General features: G+C 49.8%; 1 protein-coding gene and 1 long non-coding RNA gene across 6 annotated transcripts in view; both read right to left on the bottom strand.

The window, feature by feature from the left end:
* The window catches only part of KLHDC8B (kelch domain containing 8B), a 42,344-nt gene extending 30,187 nt beyond the window's left edge, over window positions 1–12,157 (bottom strand). The window contains exons 1-3 of one of the 5 annotated variants that reach the window (XM_077925138.1): window positions 11,754–12,157; window positions 10,092–10,170; window positions 3,084–3,169 (exon numbers count right to left, since the gene is read on the bottom strand). The gene's annotated coding sequence lies outside the window, so the exon portion shown is untranslated. Of the gene's footprint in view, window positions 1–799; window positions 906–3,083; window positions 3,170–10,091; window positions 10,171–11,166; window positions 11,416–11,753 lie in introns of those variants that run through there. The other 4 variants (XM_028719678.2, XM_028719679.2, XM_028719682.2 and 1 more) reach the window with 4 other exon arrangements.
* Window positions 12,158–15,426: 3,269 nt separating this feature from the next.
* On the bottom strand, window positions 15,427–21,145 carry LOC144327037 (uncharacterized). The gene is made up of 2 exons (XR_013392019.1): window positions 18,256–21,145; window positions 15,427–17,902 (listed from the first exon to the last, which is right to left on the bottom strand). It is a non-coding gene; the product is annotated as an uncharacterized LOC144327037 (long non-coding RNA).
* Between the last annotated feature and the right edge of the window lie 1,120 nt (window positions 21,146–22,265).

Genomic DNA, 22,265 nt, shown 5'->3' with positions numbered 1-22,265 from the left:
TGGTGGTGCAGAATAGATGAACCCAGAGCAAAGCCCATGCATAAAGTATTTCCCTATGTACCTGTCCACACATTAAAATCTCCAGTGGGGAAGGGCTCCCTCCTGGTGTCACCTAAGCCAGGTCAAGTGGCTACAGGCAAGAGGGCCTTCTTGGTGGAGGTGCCCCAGTTACGCTCTTCCCCACATGGTGTCTACGGTATTTTCCTTCCCAGAACTACGCAAAGACCTCCTTCTCTCCCCCCCCACTTGTGCTTTTTAGGGAACATTTTAAACCTCCCAACTGCTTCATGCCACTTTTATGATTTTGTGGCTTTGCATATTTTTTTATTTTTGCATGTTGATTTTGATCTGTGGTTTTTTTTCGTGAACCACCCTGGGAATATAGCTGAAGGGCGACATAAAAACGCATATGTTAAATAGAAGTGCAGAATCTTAAAAGAGTTGGAAGGGACCCAAGGGTCATCTAGTCCAACCCCCTGAGATGGCAGGAACCTCACCTAAAGCATCCAGGACAGATAAATAACAATACAACAAAGAATAGGCGCTCTCCGTCCTGCTCTGTGGCCGAGTGAGGGGGAGGCGGAGAGAAAGAGGAAAGCAGGGCTTCTTCCCGCACCCGGTTCCCATATTTTACAGGCAGCGGCTGCCCCTGCCCGTTCCACAGCAGTTGGAACTGCAGACGTCAGCAAGTGATTCTGCGAAAGCTTCGCTTGCTTATTTCTGCAGATTGATGCACCGCTAAGGCCACAGGCCAGGTCAGCCAGCAATCTTATTTGCACAGCTGCGGGGGTCAACCAACCTGGGTGCCTCCTCTGTCACAAGCTGCTCAGCTGAAGCCATAAGGGAGACCCGAGCGAAGCTGACTTTGAAGGCAATTTGTCAGATCATTGTGAGATGAAGAAAGAGAGCAGAGAGGTAGCAGCAGCTGCCTTTGAGACTCTGGGAGTCTCAGGCCTGGTTCCCCACGCCACCACAGAGGCCCCACCGCACTCTGTGCCCTCACCTGGAGCTTTTAATTCGAGCGATAAATCTCCCCCTTTTAAATCTTGTCAACCACCAGGACTCTACAGCTCATTTATCTTCCTCCCCGCAAAAATTAGGAGCTCTAGTAGCTTAATAGCCAAGAGCTGCATAATTCAGCAACCCAGGCATGAAATATTGATAGCCAGTCCCCAGATCAGAAATAGCTTTTGCCTCTGGGGGGTCTTCCAGGGCTCTTAAGGAGACGGAAGGAAAGGCACTTATTTTGCCATCTTCAGCACCCAAGGGAAGCGGGCACATGCCGGCTCTTGAGAACTGTTGAGAAAGGGGGGAGTTTAATCAGCAGGCAACGCCATAATTGCATTGAACAAGAACTGGGTGCCCCCCAACATTGCCTGGCATTTGTTCCCAGGTGTACCGCAGCTGCAGCATCTCATTTGTGAGAAGCCAGAGCTCAGCGGGCTAGAGAGTTATGCGGCAAAAGGGCCTGGAGTCAGATGCTAGAAAACTAGTTAAAGAAGCTTCTGCAAGCGCCTGTAAAAGATGAGGAAAGGAAAGCAATGCAGCAGCATAACCCATAGAGCTAAACTGGGATTTAAGCCTAGGATAGCAGGCTATTTCAATGGTGCATATTTATTTATAAAACTTTCTTATACCACTTAATATACTGCAGTTATGTAAAGGAGTGGTCATTAGGAGGTTTGGGGCTGGTAAGCGAGGGGTTAAATCCTGCTCAGTATGGCTCTACATGCTCCCTTCCTCGGAGCAGGCGCACAGAGCAAAAGCCCAGTGCAAAAAATGGTTTGAAAGCCCTTTTGCAAACAGCTCTGCGCTGCTCTTTAAAGCCCTTTTGCAAACAGCTCTGCGCTTTGGGTTTTGGAGGTTCAAAGAACAGCACAGGGCTATTTGAAAGCCCTTTTGCATACAGTCCAACGATGCTTTCTGAGCCCCTGAAATCTGCAGGTTGAAATCGCAGCACCAAAGGCTTGCAAAAAGGGCTTTCAAGCAGCCTGTGATGCGCTTTGTAGTGCAGACAGTATGATGTCAGATAATTGACAGATGGGCAGCCCCACCCGCTTGTCAAATTTAACCGTCTGGGGGGTGGGAAGATAAGGATCTGGGCCACTGGCCAGAAAAGGTTCCTTAATACTGCGTAGTATGGGCCCAAAGTCTGACTTGGTGTAAGACAACTTTATCTATCAAGGGCTACCAGTCAAACACACCCTCCAAGTTCAGAAGCAGTGTACCTCTGAACCATAGCTGTCAACTGTCCCTTATTTGGCGGGAAAGTCCCTTATCCCAGCGCTGTGTCCTGCTGCTGTCCCTTATTGATGATGTCCCTTAAATTTCCCAGGTTTCAAAGGAATCAGCTCCTCTTCCTCCCTGCCGGCCGGCCAGGGAGGAGGGAGGCTCCAACTGTGTTGCTTGGCTGCGTTGCTCACCCAATAAGGAGTCTAAGAACGACTAGGGGTGGAGCTTGCATGCCTTGTGCCGATCAAATCAGCCGCGTTGCCTGGGGACTCGCCTTTGCTCAGCGCTTCCCAGCAGAGAAGTGACGGTGGTTTTCCTTGCTGCATCCCCTTTGCCGGGTTGCTGCGCTGTGGGAACCACCGCTTGAGGCTTTATTTGGCTGCTGGCTGGGCTTTCTGCCTTTGGCTTGGAGGGGCTCAGAAGTTGAACATACCTGTGCTTGGAAAATCCCTTATTTTGGCTGCTGATCCCTTATTTTTGAGGCTGCTGGTCCCTTATTTTCAAATCTGTAAGTTGACAGCTATGCTCTGAACTGCAGTCACTGGGGAACAAAATTATCTTACAAATAATTGAAACTACATTTCTGTCATGGGGGCTTTAGTTGCATTCCAGCACTGCAGAGGGCTGGACCAGATCAGTGTTTCCCAGCCTTGGGTCTCCTGCTGTTTTCGGACGACAATTCCCATCATCCCTGACCACTGGTCCTGCTAGCTAGGGATAATGGGAGTTGTGAACCAAAAACAGCTGGAGACCCAAAGGTGGGAAACACTGGACTAGATGACCCTCAGGGTCCCTTCCAACTCTACAATTCGTTGTAGGTGGTGAGAAACTTCTAAAGGATAAGTACTTACCTGGACAACGAATCTATCCTGGCTGTAAATGGTGTATACTTTGGACATCCCTGAGAAAGGCTGCTGTACGTAGAAACTATGTTATCCTGTTAAGAAAAGAAAGATATAGCATTATTAATGGTAAAGGTAAAGGGACCACTGACCATTAGGTCCAGTCGTGGCCGACTCTGGGGTTGCGGCGCTCATCTCGATTTATTGGCCGAGGGAACCGGCGTACAGCTTCCGGGTCATGTGGCCAGCATGACTAAGCCGCTTCTGGCGAACCAGAGCAGCGCACGGAAACGGCGTTTACCTTCCCGCCGGAGCGGTCCCTATTTATCTACTTGCACTCTGATGTGCTTTCGAACGGCTAGGTTGGCAGGAGCAGGGACCGAGCAACGGCAGCTCACCCCGTTGCGGGGATTCGAACCGCTGACCTTCTGATCGGCAAGTCCTAGGCTCTGTGGTTTAACCCACAGCGCCACCCGCACCCCTCAAGGGGTATATACATTGTGTTAAATAAATGTAATGATAATGTAAGTAATTACATAAAATTCTGCTGCAATGGACAGCAATATGACTATCGTAGTTTTTCTTGGAAGCCGATATGCCACGTCCCTTAAACATCATTTGGAAATGGATATGCGGAAAGGCAGTCCTTGGGGGAGAGGAGGAAGCACAACGCAGAGGGACAACCCCTGCTTTGCACAGACAAGCTCCCATTTCATCCATCCATCCCTTAGGAAGGGAGCTGGCTCAGCTGCATCTGACGTGAACTGAGGCACTCCAATATTCTAGCGGGCACTGAGGCCACAATAAATCAATCAATGTGTGGCTGTTTCCTTACAGCAACGGTCCTCAAACTTTCTTTTCTCTGGGCCACACTTTCAGAATAAAAAATTTGCTCACGTCGCACCCAATTTCTTTATCAGTAAGAAATGCATTGGGAGAAAACGATTGCTGGCAGGGACTGGTTCTTAACACAGAACACGACAACTTTGTGAGACACCCAGAAAGTATAAAAAAAAACAATGAGAACATGGATCCTTTCCAAAATTCTGCAGATAATAGGCTACACTGAAAGGTTTACACGTTCCTCTGATTGCCCTTGAATTTATCCCGCCACACTTGCCACCCTCTCCCGCCACACCCTTTGAGAACCCCTGCGTTGCACGCTTGAATATTCATCATCATGTACGCAGGCACTCTCGCTTCAGATCTGAGACTGCCTACCTTGCTGAAACACAGGGCAATACCGGCTTTGAGCACCATACTTCAAGAGCAGCCTCCGGTCCTACCATCCAGTCCTTCAGCTCTTGCTTACTGGACAACAACAGCCCACCCCCACGGACCCTGCACACCTTACGCAGCTGCAGGGCAAGCTCGCGGGTTTGCGACAGAGCTGAACAGGGTGCAGCCATCTGAAGAAGGTGTCTGGCCACACTTTGCTTTGATCTGATGCAGAGGCTTTTGACTGCATCGCTAGCACTGCTGACTCAGCAATCCCCAGCTCTGGCTACCCCTGCAGTTCAGTGCAAGCAGCCAAGAGTTTGGAATCTGTATCTTTAAAAAACAAAAAGGAAGGCAGCTAAGCCCCAGTGGCGCTCTCTCTCGCAAGACAGGACGTGCAGGCTGGCCGCGATAATTCCACTGCTGGCACCTTAACCATCTCATCCCACAAAGGGAGACCAGAGGATTCAGCCTTAAGCCGGCAGAAAATTCCTTTTTTATTAACTTGAGCCAGATTAAGCCTCAGTTGATTTGAAGGATCACGCTCACTACAGGTAAAGGAAGGTGAGGGAGCCAAGCGTCTTCCGAGAGAGACAACATAACGCGAAAGGGAGAGGGAGGCCTCTTTTCCCTATCTGTAGAAATTCCTACACCCCCCCCCCCCCGCAAACCAAGTCAGTGATAAGTGCATGATTTGCATATTAATGTCTGCTTCCAAGATATGGATTAGTGGATAATTTGGAATTGTTAAACAAGAGCTGATAACAGAATATGATGGGGAGCAGGAGAGGGGCACAGAAGAAGAGGTACAGGTGCAGATTAGCAGAACTGGGAGATAAAGGTATGGAATATTCACAGAATTGTAGAGTTGGGAGGGAGCTTGAGGGACATCTAGTCCAACCCCCTGCAATGCAGGGATCCTGCCCAAAGCTGCGTGGACTTGAACCACAAGTAGACCTAGAGGAACAAAAGAGAACTCCAAAGGGGACTGAAGCCCCTGACCACTTTCAAAACCGCTTCCTGCCTACCTTCCTTTGAGCCCAAGCCAAATACTGATCTGAGTTACAAGCATGAGGACTAGTTGCTTGAGAGCAAAGATGCTCAAAACGCCACGCTAAGCAAACAGGGGAGCCCGAGGGCACAGATTAACAGGGCACACACAAGCCTAGCTGAGAGGGGAGGAGACGTTTCAGCACCAGATCCGACAAGAACACCGTTCTGCGACATTCCTCCATGCAGAGCTGCTGAGTTGCCAAGCAAAGCAAGCGCTGAGCAGTGGCTGAGCAGGTCCCAACGCCGGCAGGTCAAAGGTTGAGGGCACAGCAGTGCATGGTTGTGACTTTCTGACAACAGGACTTTGTCGTTGCTATTGAGAGCGGCATCCACTCTGCTCTTCAGCTCAGTAGCCAGGGCAAGGAAGACAGTGTCTTTGTACCTCATAATGCTAAATGGATTTATAATAACCCACCCTTTTAACAGTATCCCATGGCATCTAAAGATGGCCTAGCTAGGGGACATGTACAGGCCATCTTTAGGGGCATCCGTCTCCCTTAAAACACAGGGAAAAAAGAGAGACACATATGACAGAAAGAAGAGAAGCAGAAGCAGCAGCAAAACACCAGCTACATGCTCCCAACGAAACAGATCGAACTCACCCGAGCAAAGGCTGGCACTGTAGCAAAGGCACTGGATTTTTAAGCCAACGAAGAGTTAACAAAGGGGCACAGCCATCTGCCCTACAGTTCAAAAGAGGCCTCCCCCCTGGGCAGCTTGCATGATGGAGACTCTGGTGGCAAGGAAAAACTATGCCATTCTCGCAGGCTTTTGGAGTAAATTTGCAAGCATCCTTTGGTTCCCTTGTTCCCCTGCTCTTGTCTTCTTGCTTGTTTGTATTAGCCGAGTCGTTTCTAACGTATGTAATATTGTACTTTGTGCATTGTTGGAAACGGCTCTGGGATTATGTTGGGAGAAGTAAACAAACAATAGAAGGAGGAAAATGCATTGGGGGGGGGGCAGGGGCGGGAAAAGGGATTTGCTATGATCAGGTATGTTAAGAACTAAGGATGCAAACAGGAACTGGGAAGGCAATTCGAATGCATGAATTAAAAGGGGGCAGGAGAAGATTATCTGGTTAATTAGTGATGTTTGAGGGACAGGATCAAGAGAGGAGGAGGAGGAGGAGAGTCTCTTCCTGAACAGGAATGTGACCTCTCAGTGTGCACATCTGCAATGGCATTGTCAAGGTGGGACTTGGGAGCAGATGTCCATCTCAGCCAGGGATGAGCCAATCTGTCCATTTTGGATGCTCTTGGTTTCCTCCCCTCCTCCCTGATCTTGAGTTCATTTTGTCATTTTAAAGAATAATGATTCTTGTGAAAATTCACCTGCCTTTTAGTGCAAATTCCTCGTAATATTACAAAGGTTGGTATGCCATCTTGTTCAATATGCACATTTATTTATTTTTTGCAAAGCAACCCCCCCCCTACTCTGACAGATTTTTGCTTTCACTAATATTTGCACTGTTACGGACACCTTTCCTTCGTCTACATATTTCACTGCGCACCCACTGATTGCAGAACAGTGTTGCCAAATTCAGAGAAGTGCAAATTTCGAAGGTCCGCAAATTGTTTTGGAAAGGGCGAAATTAGGTGGACAGAATCATTGAGTTGGAAGGAACCACAAGAGTCATCTAGTCCAATCTCCTGCGATGCAGGAATCTTTTGCGCAACACAGGGCTCGAACCCACAACCCTGAGATCAAGCGCCTCATGCTCTACCAACTGAGCTATCCCAGCTTTGCCTTTTAAGGGTGGACTGAATCAAATCTCCTACGATAGCAGAATAAGCAGCAGGGCACCCGAATGCAGAAGAGCTGGCTTTCCTATGTTTTGAAGTAATACACATTTGCCATCTAAGCAGAAAGGACAGGACCGTTCAGTCCAGACTCTAAAAGCACCTCGCTCTGCGCACTGTGTCCATGTAGCCGGGGGTGGCACGGCCACATGCTTCCTAATCCCCAGCTCTGCTTACTGTTTTGCGGTTCAGAGGCTCATTCACGAAAAGCACAGCACTCTAATCTTAAACCCCTTCCCTGGGAAATACGTTCCCTGGTGGAACATGTGGCAGTGAAATAGCAGGTTTTGCTTAGGATCTGGGTAGAGGAAGCCACTTTGAACAGGCGTGTTTCCAAAGAGCTGGGGATTGCTCTCTCCCATCACCACCCCCTCTCCCATTTTTGGGTAAGACGCCAACAGGCTTGCAATTAAGACCTCAGCCAACTTGACAGCGACTGCAGGCAGCCGATAGGTCAGCCATCTGATCGACCAGCACTTAATTTGCAACAAGAAGTGCTGGGTTTCAACCCCTGCGGAGAACACTGTCTATATCCTTTCTCCTTGAAGCCTTTCCCTCGATCCTCAGATGCACGGGAGAGATATATTGCGCACGTGATCAAAGCAGGCGTTCCTTTCCTTGCAATGCATGTTCCAAGGCCTGGATGGCTCAGTTGGTGAGAGCACGGTGCTGATAACGCGAATGTTGCAGGTTCGATCCCCACATGGGAAAGCTGCATATTCCTGCATTGAAGAAGGTTGTATTTCTTCAGGGCGCTTTCCAGCTCTACGACTCTAAGACTCTAAGGCCAAACTCTGGCTCTGAAAGCACACCCAAGCGCCAAACTAACCTCTGGGTCCAGGGCCGAGATGAAACCAGCCAGACCCGCCTTTGCTTCTTTCTATGTTCCCTTGTAGTGGTCCTTCTCCGAGAGCATTTCCAGGCCACCTGCTGTTTATTTATCTTGGTTGGTTTCCAGGGAGGTTAGACGACGCTGTGTCAAAACAAGGAACATCCTGCACTTTCCTTGTGCTTTCGTTAATGCAAAAGAAACCCAATCTTTTAGAGCGGTGTGTTTGTTCCACAAGATTCTCCCCATCGAACTGAAATTGCACAACCACAATTTGCCAGTACGTGATGGAATCCCACTGGAAAATGGTGACAGTCTGTGAGTCAGCAAAAACAATACTAGAAAAGTCTGGTACTACTCTTCTTCTGGCGACACGGCTGGGCCACGCTGCTCCTCAATTCTCAGCATATACTCTGTGACTCTCAAGCAGATAATAACACATGTCAGTGCTTGATGGTTTGTAATAGAGATGTCAGAGAATTCTGACGGAAACGGGAGCAGAAATTGCCAATGTTTGCTTATTTGTCCTGTGTCCGGAACGGAAACCAATCCAGCAAACGCAGTTGCTATTTGACGTTGTTGATGTTTTCGGTCTGGCAACGATACCTAATTAATCATCCCCATTTCCGCTGCGCTTCTGTTGCTCCGAAATTAATGGAACTGGCCCTGTTACAGGAGCCACGTAATACTCGTTCCGTAGTTGCAAGTAATCCATCATGGCATTACCTACACTTTGGAACTCCCTGCCTGTTGACCCCCAAAAGGCTGTGCTTAAAGCTTACAACATTTCTGTTTAGGCAAGCATATCCAGACAGGCAGATGCTGTCAAAGTTTAATCTCTTTTGCTGTTGATTTAAATGATTTATTAATATTTTAAACTGAGTTTTTTATTGATAATTTTAATATTTCTTGTAAACCACTTGGAGGTTTTGCTGCAATCAAGGGGTATATAAAAAGGTAAAGGGAACCCTGACCATTAGGTCCAGTCGTGACCGACTCTGGGGTTGCTCGCTCATCTCGCTCTATAGGCCAAGGGAGCCGGCGTTTGTCCGCAGACAGCTTCCAGGTCATGTGGCCAGCATGACTAAGCCGCTTCTGGCAAACCAGAGCAGCGCACGGAAACGCCGTTTACCTTCCCGCCGGAGCGGTCCCTATTTATCTACTTGCACTTTGACGTGCTTTCGAACGGCTAGGTTGGCAGGAGCAGGGACCGAGCAACGGCAGCTCACCCCGTTGCGGGGATTCGAACCGCTGACCTTCTGATCGGCAAGTCCTAGGCTCTGTGGTTTAACCCACAGCGCCACCCGCATCCCTCAAGGGGTATATACATTGTGTTAAATAAATGTAATGATAATGTAAGTAATTACATAAAATTCTGCTGCAATGGACAGCAATATGACTTTCGTAATTTTTCTTGGAAGCCGATATGCAGTGGAATGGAAACAGCACTGCATGCAACGAATACAAGCTGGAACGGACATCCGTGCCTTTTTAAATCCCTATTTTCCCAAAGGGGTGGGCTTCAGACAGCGCAATGACTAGCTATTTATATATTGCCTACTTCTTGCCCCAAGGACCAGAGCTGAGGCTGTGTAAATTCCAAGACTTCATCGTCGGGTGGACTCAGAAGGCTGAACTGATGCATGCTGTCCGCACTGTTTCTGATCACACTTCCCCAACCAAGATCACTGAATGGCTTAATGCACTGTGCTGTGTGAGGCTGTAGGCTGAGGCCAATGAGAAGCTGCAACCACCTCCGCCCAGCCTGATGCCTTCATTAATAATAATAATAACAACAATTTTTATATGCCGGCCATCTGACTTGCTTGCCCCAGCGAGGGTGGGCAGCTCCTAAGGAACAAAGAGTAAAAACACAACCCAATTGAGTAACCCAATTAGGTTACTCACTTCCAGAGTGTTGCTATTTTGGGAGCAGGATTCAAACACATACCAGGAAATTCAGGTAGTACAACAACTACAGCTGATCAGGAGGTCTGGTTCAACAAACCCGCTTCCCCAAAAAGATCGTACTTTTTGCCAGAGTGAAGAGGAAATGCACAGATAAGTGTGGGATGACATCTGCTTCAATGGTGGAAACAAATCAAGACGAACGCTCACATCAACAGGTGTCTGGATGGACCCTCGATGGGATCCACTCACTTCCTTCCCTCGCAGTCCTCATCGAGAAGAGTCTCATCTATTCAAACGAAGCACTGCGGAAGAACTGGGCTCAGCCAACGACGCTTTAGGGCAGATATAAAGAAGTACTTGTCCACATGGCACACAGTTAAAACGAGAGAACACGTTGTCTCCAATTTGGTGACAGCCAGTCACTTAGACAGCTTTAGAGAGATCAGACGATATCATGGAGAAGAAAGTCACGATGGCAATATACGCTCTCTCCAGGATCAGAGTCCGTTTGTGTCTGGGTGCCCCTTGCTAGGGGGCGCACAGGAAAGGGGGGGGCTTTGTACCGTGCTTGGTGGGCCAGTCCCCGAGGCGTCTGACTGGCGAGTGTAGGGATCCGGGGGCCAGACTAGGCAGCCGTTGCTCTGACGCAACAGGGCGCTTCGTAAGGGCGAGTGAGAGCAAGCTGTTAGGCTAATGGAAGAGAAGCTCTCCTCCCCAGGAGTTTCAGGGAAAACAAAAGTCTGAAGGGGAAGCACTATAGAAGGGACGGGCATTAAAAATAAAGCATTGGAGGGGTTAAATGAGACAAAAAACTCCTGATATTTCGTGCACTGCTATTAAGCCAGCGTAAGAAAAACACCAACCAGTCCAGTATCCTGGTTGGCCAGCCACTGTGAGAAAAGGATGCTGGACTAGGTGCAGGGCCATGATCCTGCAAGCTCTTTTTATGTGCTGTTTGCACTGAGGCCAGCCAGATGCCTGCGAGAAGCCAGAAAGCAAGACCTGAGAGCTGCTCACCTGCCATGCCCAGCAATTCAGAGGCAACCTCCAAGAGGAGAGGTAGAGCATGACCATCAGGTCTAGTGGTCACGGAATTGCAGTCCGGGTTGGCAAAGAGTTTAGCAAGACGTAAGGGCTGTGGGTGGGAAACAACGTTTTAGCTTGGTTAAGAAGGCAAACAGGAGTTTCCTCCTGAGCTTTCGTTTATTGTTAATATAATTTCCCACCTTCCAATCTTTTTCCTTCCAATCCCGTCTTCACAGTCCCCGGTGTATCAACCTACCTGGCTGCAGTAGACCTTCCTTCCTTGCCAAAATGTATAGGCTCAAGCTACCTAACAGCACGGAAGAATTGGCGACAGAGCACTCTGCACGTGCTCAGGGGCACCGCCGGCACGGCGCTGAATAAAGGCCGAGGACGAACGCCAACCCAAATCACGCCCGAACCCAAACACACCTCCTAAGCCCAACTCAGTTCTCAGCGCCACCCACACATCTCCCCAGGGGGCAGGACAGAAGGAAAAGTAGACTAGGGGGCGCCACACCGGGGAAGAACTGTGCTGGCTCGCCTCGCAGCTTTACTCGACGGCGCGGAGACTTCGCAGCCCCGGGCGGCTGGAGGAAGGGCTGGGCCGGCTCCGGGGCGTGCGCCGCCGCTCGAGGGAGTCGCGGGGGCTCCCGATGCCCCCCCCCAAAAAAACACACCCAATGGCCGCAGAAGGAGGCGCGCTGCGCCAAGCTCCGGCTCCTGCGCCCCGTCGCCTCTCTCCGGGCGCGCAGCCTTCCCGGGCTCCCTGCGGCCTCTCTCGGCTCGCCCAGGAAAAACTTTGCAGAGGAAGAGGAGTCGTCGCCCCCTTCCCCACTCACTCACCCGGCCACGGCAGGGCTCCTGGACGCCCCAGTCCGGCGATCGGAGTTCTCCACCCGACGGCCCCGGGCAGCACCGCGCGCCGCGCTCACCTCCCCGGACTGCGCGGTCCAAACTCTGCAGGCGCGCCGGGCTGGCTGGGGTGTTTTTGGAGGGGAGGGGATCGCGCCTTCCTCGCGCCTTCTTCTCGCGGCTCCCCTGCTCCGATCCAGCTTCTCCCCTCTCGGCGAGCTCTTCTATACCGCGCAGGGGGAGGAAGGAAGGGGGAGAGGTGGGCGGCGGGCAGGAGGGGTGGGACGCGGCCGCCGCCGCCGCCACACACGCCGCGCGCTCTCTGCCTTAACTCTTCCTCCGCCGGGCCCAGCAGCGCGCTCGGGACAGGCGCTGGGCAGCGGCGCCCGGAGCCCCGGGAAGGCGGGGAGCGCGCGGCGCCGAGCTGGCCGAAAGCCCCTCAGCCTCGAAATGCGACGGCCTCTCCTCTGCCGGATCCCCTCCTTCCTTCCTTCCCTATCCCGCACCCACCCATCATCCCGTTCTGTTTAGTAGGAATTTTAACATTTCCATTTTCTGAACGGTTAAAAAAAAAATCCTATATGGAACAATTACATAAACGGAGCGGGGTGGTGTGTTTTGGTGGGGGGGGGTTTTCTGAGAAGCGGAGAAAACCCAAGGAGAGACGCTGCTGGAACAAAACAACAGCATCTCTTTCCTGAAGGCCGGTGCAATCCCCCACCCACCCCAAAGACCCAGAGAAGGCGGAGCACATGAAGAAACATACCTCCTCCACCTTTTTAAAAAAAACATAGGAGGCTGCCTTTCTCCATCGAGCTCCATATTGTCTGCACTGGCTGGCAGCAGCTCTCCAGGGGTTCTGGCAGGGGGCATCCCCAGCCCTGCTGGAGATGCCAGGGGTTCCGCCTGGAACCTCCTGCCTGGAAAGCAGATGCATTACTGCTGTGCTCACTCATCAGCCAGAACTGAAGGAACAGGAGGGCTGCTGGCCTTCGCTTTTTACAACCTCTGTTTCAGGCCCTTGTGGCATAGCAAGGCTGGACTGGGACGTGGATGCAGGAACTGCACTGCAGGGCATTGGACTTAAATGAAGCTACGGGTACCTTCCAGCTCTACAGTTCTATGATCCTGCGCCGCTAGGTCCAGATCTCCATTCATAAAAGCTAAAAGCAGCAAATGCCATCTAAAGAGTCTGTGAGACTCCTTTCACACACAGTGGAGGGACGATGCCACATCTGCAACACAGGCAGCCTTGCATTTAGGCACTTGCCTGGTAGCTCTAGGTGTCAAGGCATGCTGGTGAGAGACTCCTTTCCTCCTCTGCCTTTTAGCATAGAAACCAAGCCGGCTGCCAGAAGGAAAGCCACCTGCTTTTCTTCACCCAGCAGAGAAATGCTCACCACCAATGTCTGACAGCCCCTAGCAGGCTAGATCATTTTCTTTAAATTCTTGCATGCAAGAGGCTGCTATGCTTGTACAGTGCAAACATGGATCTTCCCCCACCCTGTTTTCTGTAACCTGTCTTTAATTTGTGTTGTTTTGATGTCCGGCATGTGGAAGATCGCTTTGGCGAGAAATGCTCATACCCACCAACCCAGAGCTCTGATCTCACCCAACCCCCTTGTGCTCCTTTATTGTTCCTTCCCGGATCTCGGATGATTCGCCTCTTAGCTAGCACCCGTTTCCTTTCGCAGCGATCCACCATCCCCAACCAGCTCCTGGGCTTCCCAGCTGTACAAACTCAGTAGCGTTCCATGATGGAACAAAGGCAGGCTAGGAAACTAATGAAATTCTCCTAGGAAGCTATCGCAGACCCTTGGCCCCATTGGCTCGGTTTGGGCTGGTTGTTATCAGAGCCCAGTAACTTATGAGAGCCAGAGGTTCCCCTGGTCCTGATCTGCAGGGTTTCTAACACAATTTCCCCCCTAGCCTACCAGGAGATGCCTGCGGTCGATCCTGGAACCATCTGCATACCAAGCATGGGGTCTGCCACACAACTGCAGCTCCTTCCCTTTCAGAACAAAACGAAACACAGCAATTCTTCAAAGAGAAGCTGCTTTTCCGGACTGCTCCCTTTCCAGCCGGCCTCTGGCATGCAGTATACTTCTCCTTAAAAGGGTAGGCAGTGTCATGTACAGACAGTATTTGAGTGGTACAACATGGAGAAAGCTGCCCCCGGAGTGCAACCATCGTCATGGGATGGGCCAGGGGGCTTGAGGCTGCTCTTTTATGCTGGGTCCCGACTCTCCTGGCTTTCCCTCCTTTTCTAAAACCGTTTTACTTTGCTTACAGGGTTTCTGCGCATCCAGGCCCCATCAGGGGCACACACACGCTGCCACCCAGTACCTTGATTTCCTCAGATTTAAAGGCGCACACATGTATATTAGCATATAAAAGGTAAAGGGACCCCTGACCATTAGGTCCAGTCGTGGCCGACTCTGGGGTTGCGGCGCTTATCTCACTTTATTGGCCGAGGGAGACGGCATACAGCTTCTGTGTCAAGTGGCGAACCAGAGCAGCACATGGAAATGCCGGTTCCCTTCCCGCCGGAGTGGTACCTATTTATCTACTTGCACTTTGACGTGCTTTTGAACTGCTAGGTTGGCAGGAGCAGGGACCGAGCAATGGGAGGTCACCCTGTCGCAGGGATGCGAACCGCCAATCTTCTGATCGGCAAGTCCTAGGTTCTGTGGTTTAACCCACAGCACCACCCGCATCCCTATATCAGCAGATACCCCGAGTCTTTTAAGTAACTAGCGGAATCCCTACATCACACATAACGGTCAGTGCGGCCTAGTGGTTAGTGTGTCAGGCTAGTACCCAGGAGAACAGGGTTCAAACCACCATTCTGCCAGGAAATTCACAGGGTGACCTTGGGCCAGTCACTGCCTCTCAGCTTAACCTACCTCGGAAGGTTGTCATGGGGTTTAAATGGACAGGGAGAACCACGTTCCCTTGGAGAAGGTGGCATATAAATCCAATCCATCAAATTTTACTTACATGAATAAATGTATATATGAAATATACATAAGATATATGAAACGTCCAGTTGGTTTCTGGCTATCCAGTTCTCTGGCAGCTGCCTGCATCCATCTGTCATATGTTGACGGTTTGCCAGAGGTGAGCAACTGGCTCAGGACTGAGTGCCTCACTCGAAATGCATAATTAGTGAGAAGGCCGCAGCTAATTTGTTCATTTAGGGGACAGGCAATGAACCTACCTTGTGCACTGTTTGCATGAATGTGATGTACAACAAGCCAGAGATGTCAGACATATTGGATTTATTATGCAATATTAGTCTGGAATCATAAGCCACATTGTATGTAAGAACACAAGATTTTGTCCACCTGCTTCCAGCCAGCCTGGGACTTCACAAGCAGTGCATTAAGCTTGTATGCATCTCCTGTTGCTAGTCCCTAGCATATGGGTAATCACAGATATACTGCTTGTATACATGGAAGTGTTTTTGGTTTTTTTACTTGTCGTGGTTAGTAGCCTTGGTAGTCCATTCCTCCATAAAGTTGTCTTAATTTTTAATTTTTTTTTTTAAAGTCTTATAAACTGGTGGCCACCTTCACATCTTGGAGGAAAAGATTTTGTGCATGAATTAAAGTATAAAAACCACCACTCGAGTCTTAAAAAAAACTCCAGAACTCCAAACCAATTAAAATTGACATTTTAATAACTTAATAGATCTGTGCTTTTAAAGCATTTGTGTATACTTTGTCACCATCTTTCAAACCTTATTTCCATAAACATGACAAGTAGATTTGCACTTGATGAAGTAAGTTACAGCCTTCAAAAGTCACGGAAGCTTCCGTGGCAGTCATTAAACTGGTGCAAGATGCTTTCCTCTTGTGTTTGCAATGGATGAACAGTTGTAGAATGTTCTGACAAGGATAACACCGAAGATTAGATGTCATGTGCAAAAGGTTTTGTTGTTGTTTAGTCGTTTAGTCGTGTCCGACTCTTCGTGACCCCATGGACCAGAGCACGCCAGGCACCTCTGTCCTCCACTACCTCCTGCAGTTTGGTCAAACTCATGCTGGTAACCTCGAAAACACTATCCAACCATCTTGTCCTCTGTCGCCCCCTTCTCCTTGTGCCCTCCATCTTTCCCAGCATCAGTGTCTTCTCCAGGGAGTCTTCTCTTCTCATGAGGTGGCCAAAGTACTGGAGCCTCAGCTTCACGATCTGTCCTTCCAGTGAGCACTCAGGGCTGATTTCCTTAAGAATGGATGTGTTTGATCTTCTTGCAGTCCATGGGACTCTCAAGAGTCTTCTCCAGCACCATAATTCAAAAGCATCAATTCTTCGGCGATCAGCCTTCTTTATGGTCCAGCTCTCACTTCCATACATCACTACTGGGAAAACCATGGCTTTAACTATACAGACCTCGGTTGGCAAGGTGACGTCTCTACTTCTCAAGATGCTGTCTAGGCCTGTCATTGCCCTTCTCCCAAGAAGCAGGCGTCTTTTAATTTCGTGGCTGCTGTCACCATCTGCAGTGATCATGGAGCCCAAGAAAGTAAAATCTCTCACTGCCTCCATTTCTTCCCCTTCTATTTGCCAGGAGGTGATGGGACCAGTGGCCATGATCTTCGTTTTTTTGATGTTGAGCTTCAGACCATATTTTGCGCTCTCTACTTTCATTTGTGCAAAAGGTAGTTCTGTTCAAACTGGACCCAACTTTTTTTTAAAAAAAGGTTCCTGGGCTTTCAAAATGCAAAAATATCACAGGTGAAACCTTTTGTTTCCATGAACAACTGCCTGCTAGGAAACTAATTTGGCAACGCTACATATGAAAGGGTCAGAACTCCTATGTCTTGAGTGGCAACTCATATCCTGTAGTCCTCTTCAGAACAAAACAGGGCACCCTGGCCTTTAGCGAGATAATTGGAGGATTTGCGGGTGGGGGAGAAAAGCAACTATTCCCACCATTGCAAGATCATGACTGGAAAATCTGTGCCTATTAAAACTCCCTCTTGTATACACTATTTAAAGACACAGGAGTCCTTTAGAGGAGTTAGTCTAGCAGCTCTTATGATTGTTCACAGTACACTGCGAGGGAAGTTTGCAGAAATTTGACATAAACATTATTGATTTGCAAGGTTCATTTGGCCCCCCAACATATAATCTGCATGATTTCACCCTGAACACCAATTACCTTGTCCAAAATGAGTTTGGGCAGCAAGGGCAAATAGCTTTGGCAAGCAAAGGAGATGCAATCTGTGCAACAAAAGCTGCGTATTGCACTGTGTGGAGGAGCAAAGTCCTGGACTGATGCTCAGGCACAAAGGGCGAAAATGGAAGATTAACTCCCAAGATGAGAGATGGGTAAGGAGAAAGGGGCAGGGCCCATACTTATTGGATCTAAAAGGGCATATAGAGATGGGGGTACACATAGCAACGTCACTTTTATTTCTAGAAGACTGCCCCCGTTTTCTTTTTTGACAGAAACCTGACGCAGCGAACGCCGCGAGGAACAAACTTCCAATGTAAACACTCATAAAAGGGCCACTATACAGTGGTACCTCGGGTTAAGTACTTAATTCGTTCCAGAGGTCCGTTCTTAACCTGAAACTGTTCTTAACCTGAAGCACCATTTTAGCTAATGGGGCCTCCTGCTGCCGCTGCGTCGCTGGAGCACAATTTCTGTTCTCATCCTGAAGCAAAGTTCTTAACCTGAAGCACCATTTCTGGGTTAGTGGAGTCTGTAACCTGAAGTGTATGTAACCTGAAGCACCACTGTAAATGCTTAAGCCAGGCATGGCCAAACTTGGCCCTCCAGGTGTTTTTCAGACTACAACTCCCATCATCCCTTGCTAACAGGACTAGTGGTCAGGGATGATGGGAACTGTAGTCCCAAAGCATATGGAGGGCCGAGTTTGGCCATGCCTGGCTCAACATAAATATCTCAGATCAATAGAGAGCTTGAATAAACCTGCCTTCAAAAACAAGGTTATGGCTCCTGCTGGCCTTCCTGGGAATCAGAGAACTGCAGAGTTGGAAGGGACGACAGGGGTCATCTAGTCGAAGCCCCCCTGCAAATGCAGGAATCTCTTGCCCAAAGTGGGGCTCAAACTCATAACCCCGAGAATAAGAGTCTTGTGCTCTGTTATCCCAGATGTAAGAAAGTGCTACAATTCACAATAAAGGTAAAGGTACCCCTGCCTGTACGGGCCAGTCTTGACAGACTCTAGGGTTGTGCGCCCATCTCACTCAAGAGGCCGGGGGCCAGCGCTGTCCGCAGACACTTCCGGGTCACGTGGCCAGTGTGACAAAGCTGCATCTGGCGAGCCAGCGCAGCACACGGAAAACGCCGTTTACCTTCCCGCTAGTAAGCGGTCCCTATTTATCTACTTGCACCCGGGGGTGCTTTCGAACTGCTAGGTTGGCAGGCGCTGGGACCGAGCAGCGGGAGCGCACCCCACCGCGGGGATTCGAACCGCCGACCTTTCAATCGGCAAGCCGTAGGCGCTGAGGCTTTTACCCACAATTCACAATGCCCCAGGGTTAATCCTTGACACATTCATAATTCAAAAAAAATAATAATGGAATGATCCTGCCCTGCTCTGTACACAAAAAACCTTTAGATGCACGTTTATGCCTGGAGAGCAGTGTGCACGTTCCTCTTCTTGTTTCATCCAGAGTAAATGGGATGATGCGAGGTGACATCTGGCATAACGACGGCACCCAAGTCTTCATTCAAAACTGCTAGCGGTACAATCCTATCCGTGCCGACTCAAAAGTAAGTTCCGTTGAGCTGAGGGAGACTTACTCCCAGGGGTGTATTGGACTGCAGCCTAAAAGCATTTAGAATTCCCATTACCAAGGTAACATTGAAAGGGGGGGGGGCAAATGGACTCTCGCTATGTGGGTTGCGGATATAAAAGGGTGGGCTAAAAGCAGCAGCTCAGGTTTTGAGCAAGCATTCAAAAGGTGTTTTGCGCGTATTAAAAGAAAAGGGGATGTTGGGAGAGAGAGAAAAGGGAGTGGAAAATGTTTGTGAGACAGAGAAAAGGGGGTGCAAGAGAGAGAAAAGGGGCACCCTCTTTGGGCTCTGTATGCTCCCACTGACAGCTTTGGTTTCACCCCACCCAACAGTATCCAAACACCCCGCAACCTGGGCATAAAAACAAATGGTCGCTAGCCCTGTCTTAAAAGTGCCTTGTGTGCGCAGCAGCTGAGACTGTGGAGCCAGGAGAGTGGTACTTGTTTGGGATTAATCGGCCTTGAAATAAAAGAAAGATCCGATCTGGGCATGGACGCTGCTAGGAGATGAGTGGGTCTGTTTGCCAAGGGGCCACTTCAGAAATGGCAGCCCGGCAGAATCGCGACATTCTCCTCCTTGGCCGAGAGCCGCGGGGCTGCCAGCTCTGTACAGGTGCCTCCTCGCACGGCAGGCTGCGAAAGCGAGCCTCCAGCTGCCTTAATCCCTCAGTCTCGATGGCAACTGAATTCATAATTGATGAGGAGAGGCTTTGGGGAGAGAGCTGTCAGTCACTTGTCAGGCAGAGAAACAGGTGGAGGGACAGGACCACACGCTTCCTGAAGGAGCAGCGCTCTGCTTGGAGAGGGGCTTTGCACACAAGCCCCTTCTTTCAAAGACAGCCCCCCAGCCAAAGGGGGGCAAGTGGAACTGCGCAGTTCTCCCCAGCACATCCCTCGTGCAATATTTAGCCACTGGATCTTCCCATTCAGACCGGTTTCAAAACAGATGATAAAGCAGCCAACATAGCGAGCAAGGCAAACACCTTGAATCAGTCACACAGAGAGGACAGTTTGCATAACACTTTTTAAATGCGCAAACTGCCCTGCAAGAGCCTCAAGCATTTCCAGAATACTCCTGTGAGACAGGAGACTACTAATTTCCATTTGCAGCTGATGCCCTGCCCACAACAGCAGGAGCCTGCCTAGGTTTCAGCCGGTGGGGAAGCCCTTGTTGTGGGTCGCCTCACGCCCAGCTGCCACTCACTGCGCTGCTGCAGAAGGGAGCTGGAGGTGATGCAGCAAGCACTGGTCCACCCATAAGCTGGAAGGAGAATCAAAACACGCCTTGCACTTTGCATAGATCCGCCCAACCCATATTTCCAGCCTTGGTGTGGATGGGCCCAAATCGGACCGAGGTGGAAATCTGAGCTGTTTCTGCAGCTATCTTCCTAGGATCACGCTGGTTCTCCGTGCTTTCCCATCTACATAGACACCATTAGGATGGAGCGCGTTGGTTATGTCTGTTGCCTGCTTGACGGACCTCTTCTGCCAGCAAGACCTTGAATCCTATGCACTAAATAAGTCACCTCCTCCAATCTGCTTCCTTGACAACCCCTTGACTGCATTCTCCTCCAGGCATTGTGAACAGGAATGACACCCAGAAAAGTACACTTGTTGGCTTCTCCCCAGGCTCTGGCCCACCCTTCTCCCAAAGGGCCAAGGAACAAGCTGGCCCAAAGCGAGGATCCATCGAAACCAGCATCCCGTCCGGACAGATGCCGCTGAGACATGCACGAGCGAAGCATGGAAGCAACAGCACTTCTGCAGGGCCCAATATCCGGGGGTACTTCATCTCTGAATATGGAGGGTTTTTTACCTAATACAGTGGTACCTTGGGTTACAGACACTTCAGATTACAGACGCTTCAGGTTGCAGACTCCGCTAACCCAGAAATAGTGCCTCAGGTTAAGAACTTTGCTTCAGGATGAGAACAGAAATCGTGCTCCGGCGGCAGCAGGAGGCCCCATTAGCTAAAGTGGTACCTCAGGTTAAGAACGGTTTCAGGTTAAGAACGGACCCCCGGAACGAATTAAGTTCTTAACCCGAGGAACCACTGTATGGCTAATCATCATGGATAAGTGCTCTGATGGTGTTTCCTGCTTGGCAGGGGGTTGGACTCGATGGCCCTTGTGGTCTCTTCCAACTCTATGATTCTATGATTCTATGTATCCTCCTCAAATCCATCCAGTGAGTTTTTAAAGGTAAAACAAAACAGAACAAAACACCAACCTCCAAGAGGCAAATGCAAGAAAGCACTTAGTGCCCATGCAGTTTCTTTAGTTGCATATCTAACAAATATTTTCAGATGTTTCTCTTTCTAAAAGTCTGTGACAGTCAAAAAGGGATACGACAGATAGCAGATGGACCTAATAAAAAGGAATAAGCTGGCTTGGTCTGTGAAAAATCCACGGGGTTCGACAGTGGAACAGACTCCCTGGGAAGGTGGTGGACTCTCCTTCCTTGCAGTTTTTTTAAGCAGAGGCTGGGTGGCCATCTGCCACGGATGCTTTCGCTGAGATTCCTGCATTGCAGAGAGTTGGACTAGATGCCCCTTGGGGTCCCTTCCAACTCTAGAATTATTATTATTATTATTATTATTAATAATAATAATAATAATAATAAAACCCTGCCCATCTGGCTGGGTTTTCCCAGCCACTCTGGGCAGCTTCCAACAGAATATTAAAATACAATAGTCTATTAAACATTAAAAGCTTCCCTAAACAGGGCTGCCTTCAGATGTCTTCTAAAAGTCTGGTAGTTGTTTTTTCCTTTGACATCTGGTGGGAGGGCGTTCCACAGGGCGGGTGCCACTGCCGAGAAGGCCCTCTGCCTGGTTCCCTGCAACCTCAGGGCTCAAACGTTCTGCAGATAGGGCAGAGGAGGTGCTGGGAGCTCCTTGCCTCTAGTGCAAAGAGCTCTTTGCGTTAACTGATCGGCCAGAAGGCCCTCGGAGCTGGACCTCAGTGTCCGGGCAGAATGATGTCCGGGCAGGTATACTGGGCCGAGGCCATTTAGGGCTTTAAAGGTCAGCACCAACACTTTGAACTGTGCTCGGAAACGTACTGGGAGCCACTGTACGTCTTTCAAGACTCTACGATCTCGCCTTCAGGACAATCTTCAACTGAGCAAAATTCCTGCTTTCTCAAGGCTCTTTCGCACTTTATGTTACATTTGCTCAGCAGCTCAGCAAACGGTGTGTGTGTGTGTGTGTGTGTGTGTGTGTGTGTGTGTGTGTGAATACAACCTGAAAAGACTTGAAGCTGACTAGGAACAATAGCTTCCCCAAGCTGGTCCTCCGCCAGCTTTCTTGCCAATGCCTGGCAAAGGAGTTGGGCTCAGCCTCCCGCTGCTGGGGAGGTAAAGCTATTCTGTCAAACTCCTCTTTCAAGCAGCAAACGGGAGCTGTGGCCTCGCAGCAGCAGCAGCAGCAACAATAGGCACAGCCAGCCTCTCTGCGGGGGGTGGGAATCCTGCTAGCACAAGAGCTCCCCACAAAGAGCTACAGCATCCAGAAGGGTGCTCTTGCTGTTCTATAAAGAATTGGGTGCGGGTCCTCCCGTACAACAGGAAGAGGTGGGCAGGCAAGCAGAATTGAGGCAAGGATGGGAAACATGTGGCCCTCCACTGTCCTTGTTGTTGTTTTGTCGTTTAGTTGTTTAGTCGTGTCCGCCTCTTCGTGACCCCATGGAGCAGAGCACGCCAGGCACTCTTGTCTTCCACTGCCTCCCG

The sequence above is a fragment of the Podarcis muralis genome, chromosome 2 (genome assembly GCF_964188315.1).
Source record: "Podarcis muralis chromosome 2, rPodMur119.hap1.1, whole genome shotgun sequence".
Classification (NCBI taxonomy): domain Eukaryota; kingdom Metazoa; phylum Chordata; class Lepidosauria; order Squamata; family Lacertidae; genus Podarcis; species Podarcis muralis.
This window is presented reverse-complemented; position numbering and strand designations above follow the sequence as displayed.